The sequence below is a fragment of the Cupressus sempervirens genome, chromosome 7 (assembly GCF_028749045.1).
Source record: "Cupressus sempervirens isolate cs-2001-9-10 chromosome 7, ASM2874904v1, whole genome shotgun sequence".
Lineage (NCBI taxonomy): Eukaryota > Viridiplantae > Streptophyta > Pinopsida > Cupressales > Cupressaceae > Cupressus > Cupressus sempervirens.
The window spans coordinates 378,824,548-378,844,418 of NC_143124.1; the positions used below are offsets into that span (position 1 = coordinate 378,824,548).

Below are 19,871 nucleotides of genomic sequence, written 5' to 3' on the forward strand. Positions count from 1 at the left end.
AATTCCTTAATTATCAATGAAACCAAATAAAACAGAAGAACCTAATTTGCCTAACTTCTCTCAAAATCAAATGAGCAACCCATTATGTGAAGTGTATGCTAAAGTATAGACCACCAAAAATTACATTGGCACTCTGTTAAAAAGGATGATTAATCTTGAAGATAGAAAATTCTGTAAGAGCCATCATTAGTACTCTGACAAAGTGTTATACTTGCAGTTTGAATATGATGATACATAAGCCACTTATTTTAAGGCAATAAAAGGCTCATAACTATCTAGGGTTGTATCCAACCATCAAAATTATGAATAAAAATTTCACAACTATACACATGATATAAAACAATAAAGCTTCAACAACCCACTCAATGTCCATGCTATGCTATAAAAGGGCATTTGAGCTTAACAACATAACTAATAAGCGCGAAAACCTACCAAATATGAAAGGAAATATATAATGCATCAAAATTGATTGGGTCTTCAATAGGCAAGATTGCCAATTAGTTCAAAGTGAAGAAACTTGTAGAGACATCCTTTGCACAACAAATATTTCAACAAATCATAGAATTTCTTTCAATGAAAAGACAAATGCTTACATGAAAACAAATCCCCCAATATCCTATGGTATTGCAATTGTCACCATTTATTAATGTACTTTGTTGCTATGGTGGCTTATGACAATGTTAGGGTTAGGGTTTCATGCAGTTCGAATTGGGATTTTAGTATTATTAGTATGATGACTTATAACAATGCTAGGTTTAGGGCTTAATGTCACTTGTCTTGGGATCTTAGAATTTCATACAATTTTCATTGGGGCTCTAGAAAGATGCAACAAACAAAAAGTTTAAACTAAGTTCATTTGTAATTTATTTTATTTTTAATCAACTCCCTCCACTTTTAAATTAGTTTTGATGTTCCTTAAAAATTTATTGGTAATCATAACTTCATTTATAAACAAGGAAATCATAACTTAGAATCACTAGACTAGTCACTAAGACCAAATATAAAATTTGATGTGTAGCTAGTGGAACAAAACTTACACATAGCAAGAAAGACTTAATATTTAGTATATAAGCTTTAGTATTTAGTGCAATTCTAGTGGCAAAAAAATATTTTACATGTCTTTGTGCTAGTAAAAGGAATATATTTTACATGTCTTTGTGCTAGTAAAAAAAGAATAGCTTCAATTTGAAAGAATTGTCATTAATCAGCCAAATTAGTATAGGTAACATTAAAAACTAAGAGCTTTGCAGTGTTACTAAGTTTTTAATAGAAGATATCTACTGAATGACTTCATTATAAACAAAAGTGTTCTAGACCAAAATAACAATGGTTGACCCTTTACAGATCTTGTCGGTCTCAAAACTTCAAACTACATATATTCTCATCCTAACAACCATAAACAGGCCATGTCTCCACTTTTCAAACTTTATCCCACTTAGAGAGACATGTGACAAATTAGATGATGAAAAATTGGAGATATGAAATATATAAATTATTACTATTATTAATAAAGGAATCATAACTCAAGAACCCCTTGTTTGCCTTCTGAACTCCCAATGAATCCTAAAACAGCAACAAGGTTGCATATTTAGATACAATCTATTTGAAATATGACTACTGAAGCAACCATTAAAGTTATTATACAATTGCAGTAATAATTTCAATGTGCCTATCTAGCTCAGTTGGTAAAGCACAACGCTCTTAACCTTGTGGCCGTGGGTTCCAGTCGCATGGTGGCATATGTTGTTTTGGGACATTTTCATGAGATTTTAAGTGTTTTAGTAAAGCCCCATATTCACATGCTCTACCTAGCCATCAGCTTGTTGATTAATGTGTCTGTGAAGTACTAAACAATATTAATAATTTAAACTACCACAAACATACAAAATATGTCAAATAATTCTTCGCCATATGCATCCCTTTTTCCATGCCATTATCAATGTCATTCAAATTTAAAAAAATCAGCAGTACAAATTCCCAGGTTTCTCTCAACTAAAATGAAGTCATTCTAATAAGATAATTGTTCAATAAAACCAGGTACTCGGTGTACAAATGCAACCACACAAGTTATTAAATTTTCCATTCATTCAGGCCATCCAATAACCAAATCATATCACATTGAAAGATCCAGCACCAACACCATTAATCTTTCAGGACAGTCAGCTAAAAATATGCCTTGTAAAAATGTCTTAGGAAAGAGACAGATCTTTATCTTTACAAATATCTGAGTGACTGATGGCAACAACTATCCAAGCAGTTCGTTCAACTGCCGAATGCCCCAATGCTCATGTCACCCCACATCAACATGGATACCATCAACACATCTACTCCACAATTCTTGTTGTATTCCTAACTCCAACCTGACATATCAATATTTTCTCACATTCATAACTTTTCTATAGTTTGTTCACCAGTAGAATCTATTATTCCAAGTGTAGATTAGCTTCAAATTAGTAAATGATTTTTGGTTGAGGCATTTCTTTAAAAATCCACAAAGCCTCATCATATAAGCAGAGTTGGCAATGACTTTAAAACATATCAAAATAATCCAAGGAAGTTTTTCACCAACACAATATTCTAGCACTGGTTCTAGCTTTGTTTCTCTAGGAGAAAAGCTTAACTATGTGCATTGTTGACTAGGACTGATTTTAACTCTGTTTCTTCTTGAATACATTGCTGTCCATAAAATGTTTGTTAAAATAATTATAGCTGACAAGTATGATGTGTGAATACATTGCTGTAAATGTGATAATAATTAGTGTGTGAGCCAATTTTCTTCTTCAATACATTGCTACAAATGTCACAATAATTTGTGTCAACTGAGTTTCTACTCCAAGTAGTAGTTAGAACAAGAATACAATGTTATAGATTCACTATTAATCTTTGATTTTCAACTCCTTAATAATCTTCACAATCTGCATGTATTAGAAATTTAGAACTATTTAAATGAAAACAACAATTCTATACTTGAAATATAGTCATGACAACATCAATACTAGAAATGCAAACATGACAGAATTAAAAATTGAGGTGGCCAGAAGCCTAGCTGGAAGATGTGTAACTCAGCCTTAATCAAAGGCTGGGAAGGTTTGCATAGCTTCTCTGATTTCTTTTACCCTATTTTTGGTAATCTATTTAGAAAAACTTCTATTACTCCCAAATTAATCAAGAGTGGTCTTTAAACTTAAGAAATATATTATGATTAGTGATTAGGCTTTGAGAATCTAGAGATTTAAATTTCTGAAAACAGAACTATAACAAATGACTATATGAAGAGAGTGAGAACAATCAAAGAAAATTCAAGGTGGGCCGTTGCTTGAATGAACCTCAAGATGTCTAGTCTCCTTCAAGATAAAAAAGAATTCCGAATTATTAGTTCCTTGAGGGATACTTGAGATCTTGAGGTTCATTCAAGAAATGGAAATACTAGAGCTAATGGAGTATCTCTGATTTGACCTTCCTTGGCAAGTAATTACAACATCCTTTGACTGAAAAATTGAATGGGATACTTTTAGGCTTATATCAACAGAAATTTCAGTAGCAAAAGAAAGGTTAGAATGCATGTACGTCACTGAACATGCACATAATCCCAGTATCTTTCAAATTTTTGGGAAAGTTTAATGTCTCTGTCGAATTTCACATCTTTTTATTGAAAGATACACAAGGGATAGTTTAATTATGTATGTATTATACGTGTATATATCCATCCTGCATCTAGCTCTGGGCTTGAGTTATCCATTTGTTTTGTTCCAAATGCTGTTAAAATGCCCTTAGAATGTTCAATGACCCTATTATTAATTTAATGCATATCTGATCTCATAATCCTTACTTTTTTATGGGAAGTGATTATATCATGTTTTGAGTTTAGAGCATGCTTTGAGGCTGATTGAAACCTTTGTGCAGGCTACTGGATGTGGAGCACAGTGAAAGAAAAACTAGAAAGTCTCATCTCTACTTGGTTTTTGAGTACATGGACTCTGACCTAAAAAGTACATTGATACTTGTCACTATAGCCAGAGAGAAATACATGTGCCTCCCAAGTTGATGAAGGTATGATGTCCTATTTGTAATGTTTTTATTCTAATGTGTAATGGTCTTTGTTTCAGTGCATGCCATACATAAGAAGAATTTCAAATAACTTGTTTCTACAAATGGTAGGTTAAGAAGGATTATATTTGCTAGCAAAGGAACCTAATGAACTGAAAATTTTGCTTTATTTTCTAATATTTCATTTCAAGGAAACTTTTTATTATTATCATTCTTATTATGTTAATTACCGGTTTGTAGAGCTTCATGTACCAGATATGTAAGGGAGTTTCTTGCTGCCAGTCAGTGTTGTAATGCATAGGTGCAGTTGTATTATACAATTATCAAGAAGTACACCCATGACCCATGAGGTAAAAAATTTGATTGCCTTCAGTATAGTAATGTTGTAGATGACAACTAGCGCAAATTGGTAGGTAGAATTATTTTTTAAATACCATTGGTGGCTAATAACATTTAATCAACTCATGTCTGTGATTATGTAGCCAGCTTAAATTTAAGATTATGATCCCTGACACAGATGTTAACTCTCTGGTATAGAGCACCTGAAGTGCTCTTACAAGCCACTATTCCACACCTGTTGACATGTGGTGTGTTGGTTGTACATTTGGTAAAATAATTTGGCCCCTATTTGTCTTGGCTTTGTGTTACTTGTTATGCTAAAGTTCTCTGAGAATTACAATTCCTTGTTTTGCAGCTGAAATGTCTAGAATGCTCGACTAAAAACAGATTGAACAGATCAATTTCCATTATATTTGAAGGACTTAACTAGCATTTGATTCCAGATGCTATTTTCTTGGCACTTTTCTTAGGAAAGTTTTATAGAATAGATACATTTTATAGGACATCTAAACTTAAGAGTATCTGTATATTGCAGTACAATTTTTCATTGTATTTGTTACTGATTGATACTTAAATATTTAAAAGTAAATGTGAAAAGGAGGACATGACTTACTTGGTAGAAGTACATATGGGACTATGCCTACACTAGGTAATGTACAGAAAGTCTGCTGGAACAGGGTTAGCTTAGTCTACAATGAGAGCGGATCCGCATCTTGCCATCATAACGGATATGGATCTTGACATGGCTATGGATCTTTACCCAGTGGTGGGAGAGGAAGAGATATCTGCTAGAAAGTGCTCCCACATCTAGCTCCCATGTTCTACCATCTCCAATCCATCCTTCTCCCATCTTAGAAGGATAGCCAAGCACTGCCCATTCTGGATGAGGCAATATCTGCATTATCTCCTATGCCTGAGGATTACTATACGGATCACAAAGATTGAAAGGCTCCTCTAGATGGTGTGCATTGCCTGGAGAGCAGTTTAAGTGATATGCAGTATATGGGAAGTTATTTGTATCATTTCTGTAGATTTTTCTGCCAGTGGCAGTGATGTGATAAGGTGGGCACACATTAAGGTTGTTTGGTTTGCACCAATTTGTGATACTTCGATTTATGATCATTTCACTGTATCTAGTCACATCTGTTTCTACATCTCCATCACATGGTCTTCCATCATTTTTCCAGCAACTACCAATATCAATGAGATAGAATTGGCTCTTCGGACCACCTCCCTTCTTCACATCAAGCGTCAAACATACCTTAAAATTTGGTGACTCTGGCAGTTACAGAAAGAACAATCATTCAAACAAAGCAATCATCCACAAGCTTTCCTTCTTAAAAAATTGAAACTACAGTATAACATGAGGAAACATGGAATTGACCTGCTTCATCATCCCACAAGTTTCATAATGGTATCCTCCAGAGTATCCATGTGTAGCATCAGCACACAGATACACCATTAACCAAGGGTACCTCTTCGAAGTCTTCAATGTGTGAGAACATACCCAGCTCCCAATTGCAACTCTTTTCCCATTTTACAAAATAGTAATAAATGTTGTCAATTTCTGATTGTAGATCAGCATTCAAGTCATAGCTTCCATAAAAACTGCCAGATAGAGTGTTTCCTAGTTGAATTTCTGACCAATTGTGGTACACAAGGGGCTCATTCATACACCCATTACCTAAACAGGGGAAAGTTCTATTTGTTCTAATAGGGTCCTCTTTTTAACCATTATTTGGGCACAAATCAACATAATCATTCAAAACTGCCAGGGTTTTGATCCGCCATCAACTTGACACAAGGAACCCAAATATAGCTCCTTTTCTGTTGCATACATATCTACGTTAGAGGGAGAACTGAAGGTAGAATTGGGAACTGAATCGCCTGCACTTAATCTATTGTCAGCTTCTTTGACTTTATAATCTACTTTACATCCAGGGGGACCTAAAAATGATCAAATATACGGAAGTTAGTGAGAAACTTGTAGACAAGCATTTAGAGAAACATAAAATCAAGTACGCTATTTCCAGATTAAAACAAATATAGGATCTATATCTGGGGAATAGCATGTCCTTTTGAAGCATAGATAGAAACTAGAAAACAAAGCATTCAATTATATGTTTAGAAACTGACAAGTAGGTATGTGAAGAACAACTCAAATTTCAGATTCAAGAAAAATTGAACCTTTATGACAAAGTGCTCATTCAGATTCAAGAAAAAGTGAGTTGAACCCTATTGGCATCCCTGAGAACCACAGTAACCTGTGTATATGGAGTGACACTGTCTTCAAACACATGACTCGCAAAAAAGTTTTAAAACACATAAAAAAATTCAGAATCAAAATAGTCAAACCATAGATAAAGATTCTCGTCAACAAGCATACTGATACCCCACATATCGCTAGCCTAACTGTGCCAGCTTATGAAAGTTTTGAGAAATTGGCAGAAGAGCGGACCATTTTTATCTCTGCATAAGCCCCTATTGTTATCCAGACTAAATTATTGTTGTCTACCTTTCTCTACATATGGAAAGTGACTAAACTATACTACACGTTCTTTATTGGATTATTTCCCATGCTCTGCTGCCTAAATAAGATCAGGTACAGACTTCATGTATTAAGAACAATTCTATAGATGTCCAATGCAGTCAAGCCCTTGTTTTTCAAGTTAATGCCAAAAAAACTATATGACTATTACTCTATTCTACATGGAGATACTTACTCCAAACAAGAGGGAATAGAAAGTAAAGATGCAAATTTTATCTAGGTCCTACATAGCTCCCCTGCTACTGGTAGATACCCAGGAGAAATCACTAAAAGCTAAAATCTTATTTTAAAGATGACAAATTTAAGGAACTTGAAATAAGTTTGTCTCTGCTATATTGCCCACACTTATGTATCCCCAGCAGCTACTTATCAATTCTCAGTAAAAGCAGACGAGATAAGTTGAATGTCCAATGATGCCCAAACTGTTGCTTCAATTTAAAATAGGGGAAAACAGTCTTCCAACATGAGGAATGTAATCATTAGCAAACCAAAATCATTCCATAGTTTCTTAAGCTTGATCCTTTCAAATCAATGAAAATTGAAAGTAAGCCAATATAGTTCTTTAATATTATTCTAGCAATAGGTATATCAAATCCAAACCTGGTGCAGAAGAGCAATCTAAATCCGAGCAGTCTACGTCTCGAGGGCTTTCCCATGCCAGGAGCTTCTGCTCCCACTTCATTGCATTGATTCCATCCTTCCAGTGCAACTCTCACTCGCTGGCTCTGCATACCAGGATCCCCCAAAACAGAGACATACTCTTGCCCATGCCCACAAATCAATGCCCACATTCCAAGATAAAAGGCACAAAAAAAAGACTTCCCAAAGAATTCGCTAGTATGAATATTATGGCCATGATCAAGAAAAACTTGATGTATTAGAGGTTTGATTAATAATGCATATAAGACGCCTTCAGATTACCGATAACGTCTTGACTTATTTGTTAAAAACTTTTCAACTGCTTTATTATCAATGAAACCAAATAAAACACCGAAGAACCCAATTTTCCTAACTACTCTGATCAAAATCGAATGAGCAGCCCATTATGTTAAGTGTATCCTAAAGTACAGACCACCAAAAATTACATTGGAACTCTGTTAAAAAGGATGATTAATCTTGCAAGATAGAAAATTGTCTAAGAGCCACCATTAGTACTCTGACAGAGTGCTATACTTGCAGTCTGAGTATGATGATAGATAAGCCACTTATTTTAAGGGAATAAAAAGCTCATAATTATACAGGGTTGTATCCAGCCATAAAGGGCCAACAGTTCATGGGATCACTGTAGGTGAGTGTGGTAGGTATTCATATAGCAAGGTAAAAATAAGTGCCTGAAGTGACAATGCATACACTTCAGCCAAGAAGCTGTCTTGCAGAAAAAAAATTATGAATAAAAATTTCAAATTCACAACAGTTACCAAATGCATGAATAACCATATGAACAAATACTTATAACCAAAAAAGTTGAAATATCGGCGAAAACACATCGAAAGAAGAAACAATGAGTATAAAGCAAAAACCATAACAGAAAAAAACGGATAAAAGAGAAACTACCATAAGTTTCACTAAAGCCCTAACTTAGGTATATGGGATGAAATACTCCCACAACAACAGGCAACAGAGTAAACATATAAATTCGCAAACATCAAAAACCCTAATGACATGAACGGTGTATCAGGAGCATCAAATTCTGACCCATCTGCAGTTTGCATTAGCCACCGCTGAGTTTATTTAGATGTCATCATTTACAACCACTTTACTGTTAAAAACATCCAACTATACGCACAATCTAAAACTTCAGATATAAAACAATAAAGCTACAGCAACCCACTCAATTTCCATGCTATGCTATAAAAGGGCATTTAAATGAAGAATTCAAAACAAAAAATGAGCTTAACAACAGAACAGATAAGCGCCAAAACCTTATGAAGGGGAATATATAATGCATCAGAATCAACTGCGTCTTCAATAGGCAAGATTGCCGATCAGTTCAAAGTGAAGAAACATGCACAGAAGATCATGGAATTTCTTTGAATGAAAAGACAAATGCTTACAGGAAAACAAATCCCCCAATACCCTATGGTATCAACAAGCGCAATTGTCACCATTTATTAAAAGTACTTTGTTGCTATGGTGGCTTATGACAATGTTAGGATTAGGGTTTCATGCGGTTTGACTTGGGATTTTAGTATTTCTAGTATGATGACTTATAACAATGCTAGGGTTAGGGCTTAATGTCGCTTGTGTTGGGATCTTAGAATTTCGGGCGGTTTTCGTTGGGCCGATAACAGAAAAATACAGTACTCTCGGGTAGGGCGATTGCAATAAAATTTGAGTGTTTAGTTAAATATATTATTCTCTAACTCAAATATTAGCGGGTTTGACTTCGGACAAAAAGGTCGTGGGTTCAATTCCTATTGTGGTCACATTCTGCTTTTTTTCGGCTTTCGTTGAGGCAATGGTTTTCTCATCTCCTTTGAGATGGTGCAAGAACAAAGTGGATATTTTCCTAACTCGCTACTCCAAGAGCTTTATTTGCAGGTGCAAGGGATACGCTGATAGGTTTAGGTTTTATTAAAAAGGTAAATTGAAGATATTGTATAATTGATAGGAATATTTATATTTATATTAAAGTTAGGGTAACAATTTTTTTTTTTTTTTGAAAAAGACACAAAAAAAACATAAACATATAGGTAGAAGTGTTCAAATATACATAAATATGTGTTATATTGAATTTGTATATAACATTGTGCTATGATAAAAAACCATTGTAGTTAAACGTATGTAGCCTATCTTGTAGAGACTCTAGCCTACTTTATATAATTAAATAGATATGGTGTCTCATTGAAAAATCTCAAATATTTAGGGGTAAATGAAGAAGAATAAGTGTCACAGATACATGTAAGACATATTTGTATTCAAAATAGAACTAGTTTTTACAAGTTAAACCTAAATCAACATTTCATATAATAGAGGACGAACAAATGGTGGTTTCATTCATTACAATAATAGGAAAAGTATCAAAAGCCTCTATTTTGTTAAAAGTTATATAAGAGGACCCATTGATAAACACCAATATAAGACAACACAAGCAAAGCATGTTCTATGGACGATTAAGATAATCTTGAAATGCACACCGAATAATGGGTGCACTTCCTTCTTTATTCAATCTCCCTTAGATAAGTGCAATAGCTATAATAGTTGAGTTGTTGTGTATTTATTTCTTGCCAAACTTCCTCTGCTTTGATGATCTCAAAATCTTGAACATCACATGTACTTATACTTTCCACTTTCAAAGCAAATTGAGTGAAAACACTTTATGGAGAAGATGTAACCTTCGACTTTAAGAAAGTAATATAAGAAATTCAAACGCAAGTCCTCTGCCTTCCTAATTCATATTCTATCCTTGCTAGAAACAATTACTGATCAGAAATATAGCTGACTAACATCAATTAATAGAACCCTTTTCTAAGCTAAAATTACTCCAAATATAGCATAATATTTATGAAATTGTGGAGTTAGTGGTTACGAGTGGAACCCTATCAGCCACATTGGCCCCATTTGCCTCTACTGCAAACCATAATGGTGAAGAAGACATTTTATATTCAAGGGATGAAGAACAAGAAGTTGCCCATCTGTTGCCTACAGAATTAGAAGATGTTAGTTCAAAAGTAAGATATAAAAATGTTAAATAAATAAAATATGATAATACATGCAACACATACACTAATGAACATTTTAGACTTCTTATTGTTGCCTTATAAAACAAGGTAGCATGCATATACCATAAAGTAAGGAACAACACGAGTCAATATGGAAATGGATAAGCTCTTAATTGGTCTTGGTGTTCTCTTTCAGATGTAACATTCAAATTGCACTAGCATTGAGTGAGTATGTTAGCTTGTAAGAGAACTTGAACCAAGAGACCATAAATTAAAATATTTGTATAGAGAACCTTGGGAAGAGAAAGATGTGACTTGAAATTGTGTTTCGCACAACTTCTTGATACACCTAGTTGGCAATCAAACTAACTTACTGGTATCACAAAATTATCTTCCCTATTGTGTCATTTTCTATAGGGATAACAAAAACTAGAAAATTTAAACAAAATAAACTCCTTGATATCAGTTTCATTCCTCAAACCTATTGTGATTCATGAAAGATCAATTGTAGTAAGGAACCATGTGTTACACAAGACAATCAGGTGACAACCATATGTGATGCACATTCATTGGTAGTCCTACAATTTAAGAACATGAAATCTAGAATAATTCATGCAGAAAGCTTTATAGAGCTCACAAGTAGAAGGTTCTACCTTCATATATAATGTGAATTTGTATCCATGTGACACAATGTGTGTTAAACTATGTTCAGTTTCTTTTTGACCAATAATGATAATCTACTAGGAGTAGATCTCATAAGAAATTCCAATCAAAGACAATAACAATTGATGTGCTCTACGTCTCACATGGTTGAGTTCATATGGTATTACTGAAGAGAAGCAGAGGCAATGTAATCAAAATTACAATCTATGGTTTATATATTAGCTATTAATTAAGCAAATGGATCAATATAATAATTTGAAAAAGTATCTACGAGAGTATAATACAATGAATATAGGGATGGGGTCAAAATTTTATATTCAGTGTCCTTATCTCTTCATATCCTCAATGTAATTAAATATATGACCAACTAATATAAATAAACATTTTATATTAAATTTGTATAATTAACAAAATTGAGAAAATGTTTAATATAAATGTTTCTAACTTAAATATATTTTTAGCAATTATTTTTTATAAGTTAACTATTTTGTAACAATGAATATATTTTAAAATCATCAAATAAAAACATTGAAATGATCAAACCACCATTAAAATGTAAAGATTGATGTGCCTGCCAAATTTTAGGTTTGCACTTTTTGAGGTTTGTTTAGATCCAAACAAAATGTTTGCATGAAAAGTCCAACTAAAAAACAAAGTTATATCTACATTATGAGAACAAAGTAGAAAGAATGTAACAAATATCCAATCTGGATGAAGGGCTTACTATGATCCCTAAAATGTGAGGAACCATGAAGTTGTGTAGCCTTCGCTGCTTGAAAAATGTTGTTGTTGTTACTTAACAATAGTATCACCATAGACGTAAAACCTAAAGTATTAGGGATGTGAGGTGTGAGTTGTAGGACACTGTTTGTTGGACCTATCAGTACTTTCCCCATTTTTATATATATTGACTTAATTTAAAAAGTATTATACAAAATCATAGACCTATACAAAAAAAATCTACAAGCAAAATGACAAACCCATAGCAAAATTAAAACTACAAGCAGAAGACACAGAGACCAATTTACTCTACAAGGAGAACACAATGCATTGATTTAATTGTATGCATGTCTAATTTATACTTCTACACATTACAATATCCTCTAAACGTGGCATTGAAGGTTTCATGCAAGCACTTAAGTAGATCTGACTACAAGATGAGAATTTGATGGAAGGGCTCCTCATTTTAATGCAGCTGTAAAAGGGTTCACAAGGTTGTAGTCATGGCTAATTCAAAATATAAAACTAGATGAAAGAACATACATAATCAATACTTCAGCACTGAAAGACAGTTTGGAGAGGTTGCACAAGCAACTCTGCAGGGAAAAGCAATATAAATTATATTACAAGTATAAGAAAAAATAATAGGTGATAAGATCTCATCTTTTTCATAGAAATTCCCAATTTCTTCTTATGATCTTTATACTTTCCTCGATGAAAAAATCCCTCACTCAATCCTAAAATTAGAAAAAGATCACTAATAAAATTATCTCATTAAATCTTCCATTTACATGAAGCCCATTCCTTTACACAAGACATGGTTGTTTGGAAGGTGGATCAATGAAAGCCAGAAATAAGAAGCAAGAAGAGAACCTGTTGGACATTGATTGCTATATACCAGACAATGATTTCTATCTATGGATGAAGCTATCAATTTCTTGAAAGGAATGGACAGTTGACTTTGCAAAGTTTTTGTGCTAGGGAAAGTGCATACACTTAACCAGTTGCTCATAGAGAAGCTTGATGTTCATAGCACTCAGGCTGGCTGGACAGCTAAGTGTAGATAGAGTGGACAATGTAGTGGGCGAGTTGTGTTAAATGGTGTGTTGGATAGGCTATCAATGGACATGATCTTATCATATCCCCATATCTATAAATAAGATTTCTCTAAAATTTTCTCATTACGAGATTCATTGAGAGAAATTAGAATTTGATAGTCCTTTCTTTAAGGTTGCATTTTGATTCAAGCGCCTTTCATGGTTGTAGAAATATATGATAAAAAAATCAAATATGCCTTTTATGATTGTAAAAAGATATGCTCACAAAATCAAATATACAGCCTCAAGTTTTTTTTTGGTGTTTTATCTGTAGATGTGAGACAAATTTGGAAAAATTCTAGTCGATATGAGAGAAATCTCGGTTGGAGTGAACTCTAAAAGGAGAAAATCCTAGAAACTGATTTGAAATACCATTTTTGGGCATGAAACCAAAATAATAGTGGTTTGGAGTGTGCAAAAGGTTTTTCTGTGTATTGTCATCCGCAAAGGTGTGATGGGAACTAGATCTTGATGTTTATAAACATGCATAAAAATGGAGTTGCGTTGATAGCATCCTTAAAATTTATTGTATTTGCATTTAAGGCTCAGTACAACCCAACGCGGAGTATCTAAAAACCTTGATCTGGAAACCATTTTGGTACAACTGTTTATAGGTGTGAGACAATTTTCGGTTGCAAGTAACCTCACAAGGAAAGCCTATCAACTAATTAAATAAACACATCATAGTTGTATTGTGATTTTTAAGTTAATAATTAAAACCAAACAATTAATCAAACCAAGGTGCAAATACGTTCCTATGTAGACAATGTCGATGAAATAGAAATTTAGACTCACAAGGCATTTTTGCGTCTATGACTTTAAACCCATCGACCAGATCCTGAGATGTTGCAAACCATTTGAATCCAGAATTAGAAAATATGCAAGGCAAGGAAGGCCAAATTAAAGCTATTTCAAATGATGACTATTTTATTTTCCACCTTCACTAATCAAAACCCGAAATTTGACTCATCTTCCCCAAGGAAACCATAAGGCAGTTTCTATTGTCAACAATATTTTACTGTGGTGACTACCACGATAGTTTTTATTTCCCTATATTTGCACTTGTAGCACTATAAATGTCATTATTTCAATGTAATAGAAGACATTAAGCAATTATACAATGGTGAATGAATGATAATATTTTCCTAAGTAGAGTAGAAGAAGAGTAGAAAAGGTAAGTGGGATCCAATGCTAGCTAGATAGTGCGTAAGCACATGTATTTTAGAATAATAGCTTTGGAACAAGGTATATGAATCAAATCATAAGAGACATTGGGTTTTTTGCTCCAATCACTTAAGAAAGTGGGGTATTGTCAAAAAGATGGAGAAATATTAAAAGACAGAGAGAGTTCATAACTCAACTTTTGAAGAAAAGTTTAGAAAGACATGACATGTGGCTTGTTTGGCACTCTCGTTAGATAATTATTATAGATCTATTTGGTTTGACCTATTCCTATTGCATTTCATAAAAAAACTCTATAGCCTCCCCAAACTGCCCACGAGTAGAATATCCAGCTATCATGGCATTCCAAGTGGTGACATTTTGTTTAGGCATTTTGTCAGACACATGGTGTGCATCAACCAAGCTACCATATTTCACATACATGCTAATGAGATTTTTTCCTATAAAATTATCTCGTTTGAATCCTCTGTACTATTAGAGCATGGAATCGCTTTCCTTGTCTCAACTCTTTAATGTGGGCGCACTCATGCATAATCTCACCATATGTTTCGAAGTTTGTCTCTAAAATACTTAGAGCTTCAATCAATCCTGATACTTTCTTGAATAATTTGGATTTCACATCTGTCCTACACATTTCATACAAAATATCCAAAGCTTTGTCTCCATGATCATTTTGGATATATCCTGTCATTATGGAATTCTAAGAAACCACATATCTTTGAGGCATGGCATCAAACACTTGGCTAGCTTGAAGCAAGTCCCCAAATTTACTATAAATATCCATAAGAACGTTTGCCATAGTCACATCTAATGAAACCCCTATTTTGATAACTGACACATGCTCTAAGAAGGCTCGAAAAAGTAGATCCATTTGGTTCGAGCCGCTCCTGCTACATTTCACAAAAGAGTTTCACAAGCTTCCCAAACTATCCACCAGTAGTATATCCAGCTATCATGGCATTCCATGTAATGACATTTCGTTTAGGCATTTTTTCAAACGTGTGTCATGCATCTTCTAGCTTGCCACATTTAGCATACATGGTAATGAGATGGTTTCCTAAAGAAGCATCTCGTTTGAATCCCTTGTGGACTATGCGAGCGTGGAATTTCTTTCCTTGTCTCAAATCTCTACCGCAGGTGCACTCATGCAAAGTATCATGGTACCTTTGCAAGTTTGCCAGTAAAATATATTTCAATATTGATCCTTTCTTTAACAATTTCTCCACATTCAAATTGGGTGATTCTGTCAAACTAGCTATGGCAGTGAGATTTCAAGGTAGGCATGTTTGATGGTGGACATATCTAGTCTGCCATTGAATTACCAACATTTTAGGCTAAACAGAGTGCGAAAGGTAATATTTCCACTACAGGGGAGATCACACAAATTAACAAGGAAATCGACTTTATACATAGAAGAAGTAATCTTTTCCATATCAAGGTTATTGTGCTATATACAATAAGCAAGCTCACTTCTAATTGCACTTAAGAACTAAAAATTGAAACACAGGAAATCAACATACCAGTTGACATAAATACTTCACACACAAATTAAATATCAAAATAGCCAAAATTAACATGGCAATTAACTCTGCCATAACTCTAGATGTTAGTAAATAAGAAACTATCATTACATACATTCAAATCAATATTACATCCATCTTCAATTGTAAATGGAAAACATGAAATGCTCCTGAATACCCAAATCAACACTACATCCATTTAAATTTTTATTAACACATAAAATGAGTAAATTCAATGAACATGACACTCACCTTCACATCATTTGGTTGAAAATATATGAACATGAGATATCCAATGAACAACCTGATTGGAATGCCAAATCCAAAACCAATATGACTCATAATAGCACTAAAAAAACTCATCACCTTAAGTTAGATAGTTCAATGGTCTTGTAAAATATTCAATCAATTGCTAAACATTTACAACATGAGTCAAATAACATGAATCCACTAACCACAACTAGTCTGCTAAAAGAAAGTTTTAGCTTTCATTTCCCTTATATTCAGTAGGGATCTAAATTGATAATGGATTCAATACGCTCCTAGCAAAATTAATGATTATTTTTCCTATAATTCCCTACATCTAAGAACAAAAATTCTTTATTATACATCTATAAAAGAATACCCTTGTTTCCACTCTGTTTCATTGATTTTGTTTCATTGATTTGGTTTATTGAATTTTGGAAATGATATTTGTATGTGATGCAAGAAGGTGAATAACAATCAATAGAGAGGAAGCAAAGTGGCATGTGTTATTTTTATGTTTAGATGTGTTGTTGATCTCATATTGGTTTTGACAAGTGACTGTCAACACACTTAAGCCATTTACTTAGTTCATGTTGAACTAGTAATACATGCCAAGCACAACATGTAAATATTAGACCATGCTAAGCTATAGTGAATACTGAGCCACTCATGTGCTGAGTCACTCAAGTGCTGAGCAGATAGACCATGTCAAGTGATTCAGGAGTCGAGTAAACAATGGATGTCGAGTAATGTAGGTGCCAAGTTACAATACAAAGATCAATACATGCCGAGCACTAGAGACTTCAGATGTTGAGTGAAACAATTTTTAACATATTTGTTTCTAATGGCACAAACAACTATGTAAACCATTTTTGGACTTAAGATTAGATTTCAATATTTTGGAGATAAGGACAAATCTCTAGTTGGATTCCCTATGCAACTACATGCAGCCAATCAAAAAATGGGAAGGATTAAGCGACAAAATGGATGAGTCTTAGTCGTAGATTCATACCTAACCCTAAGTCACCAAGTCTTCTTAAAGAGGACAAAACCCTAAACACAAAAAAGAGTGTGTAAGGAATTGAAGAAGCGAAGAGGATAGTTTGCATGCGCATACAGAGCATTCAAGGTGACTTGGAAGTTATGAAGAGAAAGTGAATTACAAAATTAGTTAGAGAAGAACAGATGATAGAGAAAAAGATACAACATTGAGACATCTAATCGAGAAGGATTGAGAAGACATTGTTTAGAGGTGATCTGTTATCAAGCAAGCGAGTGTTAATTGTAGGATCTATGCTGAGACATTTTAACAAGTGATTTCAGTCAAATCTCTTAATAGAGTAGTCCTGACAGACTATATGAAATCCTTTAATAGGGTGCTTACTTAGTTGCAAGTTGAAGTCTTCTAAGAAGACACACTTCTAACAAGGTGTTGAAATCCTCTAACAAGGTGAGACCTAACAATCTTTGTAAGCCTTTAATAGGGTAGACCTTTCACAAGGTAGATCATATTTCATGGTCAAAACATTGTAACCTTCATTGGATACACTTTATTGCTACAATAGTGAAGATTTGTGGGTGTCATCCCCACCATAGTTTTACCTTCTCACTTGGAGGGTTTCTGGGTAATCATATCTGGTGTTATTTATGTGAATGCTTGCATGTTTACATGTTATTTTAGTTTATCTAAGAGATGGATGTATGGTGAAAGTTTTATGGGTCCAAGTTTGAACTACTTATTCACCCCACAACCCCCCACCCCACCTCAAAAATTCACTTTTCCTATTGTAATTCCAATGATTGGTATCAAAGCTTTGTTCTTTGAAAGAGAAGCTTTGCAACTTTGAGGAAAGATCTTGAAATGGAAGTCTACAAATTAGGAAAAACTATTGAGAATTAGGGAATTGAGATACAACCCATTCTACATCAATTGGATGAAGCAAGAGAAGAATTAAGGAAGACCTTGAAAAGAAGGAAAGAAATTGATATTGCAAAGGACATACAATACAAAGAGATTGACACTACCGAGCTATTTGCCAATGGTGACTCCAATGAATTTGATGGAACAATTGTAGATTTGATGGAAAAGCATAGAGTACATGCTAAGGAAATCAGAAATCTCAAGTTAGAGCAAGAATCACAAGCCATATTGCTCTGTGAGATAACTAAACAAAAGAAGAAAGCTATAGAAGACAAAGCCATGATTGAAGAAGATAAAATAATCTTGAACAACAGATTGGAAGAAAAGTCAACAAAGCTAACCAAGATTTCCAATATGCAATTGGATACTCTAAGTTAAATGATGAATGCCAAATATGAATTGAATGTCAAAGACATATAGATAACCGCATTGAAGTTGCAGAATGAACAATTTGCAAAGTGACCTAAAAAGAGAAAAGGAATTTGCTGAAAGTTTCAACAAATCAAATGAAGCCATCAAATACTTTGAGCAATTATTGAGATCTCCTCGACCCAAAAATGATACATCAACACTAGGTTACACAAGCACGAAAGAAGGAGAATCATCCAAAAAAGTAGAAGAAAGAAGCAACAAGAGTAAGAACTTCAAACCTACTTGTCATAATTGTGGTAAGAAAGGACATACTGCTAATGTGTGCAAAAGAAAGACTACAAATCAAAATGTTAAGCCCAAGAACATGATTCATTGTCATAAGTGTAACAAGAAAGGTCATCAGGCACATGAATGTAGAACCAAGATCATGCATACAAAAAGATTTGAAGGATATTGCTACAACTATCAGAAGTATGGACACAGAGCTTTTGAATGCAGATCCAAACCCATGTGGTCATCAAACAAGGAAGCAAAGGTAAGGAACAATGACAACTTTTATAACTAGGATTATAATACAAGGTATATCTGTCATTATTGTCAAGAATATGGACATGTTCCTAAAAAGTGCATTAGGACACATTTTAGAGGTAACTACCAAAGGTGGTTAAGTCAAACCACATGTTTTAGCTATTTGAAGACTGGTCATATTAGTAAATATTGTCCAACTAGGTAAATATTTGAAATTTGTATAAGCTACCACACCAAGGGTAAGATGGTTGAGACCCTTAGGTTATGAAATAAATGTGGATGAAGCCTCTGCAACCACAACAACTTTACTTGCAGAAGAGGAAGATAAAAGTGCAAAAATATTTGGAAACTATGAGATGGTAAAGTCCAAAATTACCATGGACTTGAAGACTACTTCAACTCTGAAGAAAAAGGAAAAGATAGTGAAGAAGTTGAAAGCCAAATTTGGAGAGGGTGCCGAGGAGGAAGATGAAGAAGAATAAGAGGATGGAGAGGAATAAGGAACTCAAGCACAAGAACCTCTAGGATTGACACATGGCATGGGAGAAGATAAAGAAGAGAGGAGACTAAAGGTGCTTAGAGAGAAGAAGTCGAGGAAGTACCTAATCCTGCCAAGCAAAACAAAAGGAAGGCCAAGGCATAGCCTGTGGAAAGGACCAAGAAGACTGCCAAACCAAGCTAGGAAAAGCCCACTACACCTACAACAAGAGCTAGCAAACGAGAAGCCATACAAAAGGCCAAAGAAAATACAAAGTAGATAGAACAAGGAGGTCAAGAGAAAAAGAGACCTAGAAGAAAATATGTGGCACAACTAGATTCTGATGAAGAGAAAATAGAGTCAGATGAAAACAACCAATCAATCCTCTCTTAGATCTTGAGAATTTATGTGAAAATGTTAAGAACAATGCAAATCTATCAGGTTTTATTCATGTTGATAAATTGGGTAAAGTGGAGAAAAACCAAGTGGAAGAGGCCCTCTATACCATGATGTCAAAGTTTAAGACAACACCATTAGAATTTTCCAAC

General features: G+C 34.1%; 1 long non-coding RNA gene and 1 pseudogene across 5 annotated transcripts; both read right to left on the reverse strand.

Annotated features, from left to right (window-relative positions):
• Window positions 1–1,484: 1,484 nt before the first annotated feature.
• Window positions 1,485–9,015, reverse strand: LOC149547044 (uncharacterized). 4 transcript variants are annotated; one of them, XR_016353807.1, is made up of 3 exons: window positions 7,535–9,015; window positions 1,707–1,836; window positions 1,485–1,563 (listed from the first exon to the last, which is right to left on the reverse strand). It is a non-coding gene; the product is annotated as an uncharacterized LOC149547044 (long non-coding RNA). The 4 variants fall into 4 exon arrangements; XR_016353809.1 differs by lacking the exons at window positions 1,485–1,563; window positions 1,707–1,836 and adding exons at window positions 4,894–5,664; window positions 5,771–6,333; XR_016353806.1 differs by lacking the exons at window positions 1,485–1,563; window positions 1,707–1,836 and adding an exon at window positions 2,007–2,360.
• Window positions 4,894–5,671, reverse strand: LOC149547045 (uncharacterized; annotated as a pseudogene). The gene has a single exon (XR_016353810.1). The product of XR_016353810.1 is annotated as an uncharacterized LOC149547045 (transcript).
• Window positions 9,016–19,871: the final 10,856 nt, after the last annotated feature.